Below are 2,003 nucleotides of genomic sequence, written 5' to 3' on the forward strand. Positions count from 1 at the left end.
CTATTTGACCAAGAAAGAGGGTGACTGAGTGCTTCGTCAGATGACGTGGCCTCCACAATCACCTGATCTAAACCCAATTGAGATGGTTTGGGATGAGTTGGACCGCAGAGTGAAGGCAAAGCAGCCAACGAGTGCTCAGCACCTCTGGGAACTCCTTCAAGACTGTTGGAAAACATGGGCGTCGCCACCACTGAATGTGAAGGGGACGTGTCCCCCTCACATTTCATAATTCTTCATTTGGACCCCCCCACACACACATCTCATCTCATCATCTGTAGCCGCTTTATCCTGTTCTACAGGGTTGCAGGCAAGCTGGAGCCTATCCCAGCTGACTACGGGCGAAAGGCAGGGTACACTCTGGACAAGTCGCCAGGTCATCGCAGGGCTGACACATAGACACAGACAACCATTCACACTCACATTCACACCTACGGTCAATTTAGAGTCACCAGTTAACCTAACCTGCATGTCTTTGGACTGTGGGGGAAACCGGAGCACCCGGAGGAAACCCACGCGGACACGGGGAGAACATGCAAACTCCACACAGAAAGGCCCTCGCCGGCCACGGGGCTCGAACCCGGACCTTCTTGCTGTGAGGCGACAGCGCTAACCACTACACCACCGTGCCGCCCCACACACACATTTAACATAAAATATTAGTTCACCCAGCGTCGTTTCTATTGCTTCATGAAAGAATCCATTCCACTTGATCGATAAGAGAATACACATCCCACTGAAAATCCACTCCGGGTTTTCTGGGCGTTCCCTACAACAGCTCACCACGCGCGAGTGAATCTCAGCGCGAGTGGAGACATTTTTGGTGCAGCTGCTCGAAAGTGGAGGAGGTGACGTCAGCCCCATTGCAACCTCACAATGTCTTGCTTTTGCTAAAACCTTATTCTTTTGTGATATGCCCTCAAAATTAACCCTAGGCCACGTTAAATTAATATTCAACTAAACAATTAAATAAGCTTAGCCTAATGGGGTATTCTTGATTGATGATGAATTGTTTGCAGTTCAACCCCAGTATGCCTACCTTATTGTAATGCCAAGAATGAGGTCAAGTCTGCTCTGATGATATTTATTGATTCCCTGTTGTGATTTGAAGAACTTGTTTTGTCTGGTCTTTGGCAGTTTTCTGGAAAGTAACATGGGAAATCAGTGTATGGGGAAGGAATAGTAGAAAGGAAAGCAATGGAGAGAGATGGATGTTATTCCAGGTGGATTGTGAAGGAAAGGGGGATAAAAGTTATGAAGTGGTAGAAATTGTGGTGGCACCAATGTAAGGAGTTATATCTATAAATCTATTTGTTATACTAATCTGTAAATGTTACTGTAGTACCACCACTGCATGTAGGTTGACAAAACTGCACTTGTTCATTGTGTGAAGTTCTCTTTTATGTGTCATTGCTTGACAGTGTGATTTTGTGTGAAAAAAGTAAAATGCACCCACTAAAGTCACTGCTGGTGGTTAACAAAATTGCACCTGTTCATTGTGTGAAGTTGTTTATGTGTCACCGTTGCTTGACACAGTGTGATTTTGTGTTATGAAGTTTGCATGATGCCATGTCATGCCTGTTCATTGTGTGAAATTATGAATATTCTTATTTTTAAACATACAGTTGAGTGTCACTATTGCTTGGCACAGTGGCATGTTGTGTTACATCTAAAACTAAATAAAAAAGGAAACACAAAATAAAAAGTAAAATGCACCCATAAAGTCATTCTCTAGCCACTTTATCCTATTCTACAGGGTCGCAGGCAAGTCACTGTTGATGATAAATTGTGTCACATTCATCTCATTATCTTAGGCAGAGCAGTGGGTTTAAAAACAGGCTGATGAATATATGGACTAGTTGAATGAGGACTTATTGTTGAGTCTCGAAAATAGTCATTGAATTAAGTGACTTTTGAAGGTAAAATTACGTGTTTAACAACCTGTTAAAAATACACCAGAATGCAGGAAATGGCATCTAAATAATTACAAATTTTCTGGGGGAGGA

This window comes from Neoarius graeffei, chromosome 2 (assembly GCF_027579695.1).
Source record: "Neoarius graeffei isolate fNeoGra1 chromosome 2, fNeoGra1.pri, whole genome shotgun sequence".
Classification (NCBI taxonomy): domain Eukaryota; kingdom Metazoa; phylum Chordata; class Actinopteri; order Siluriformes; family Ariidae; genus Neoarius; species Neoarius graeffei.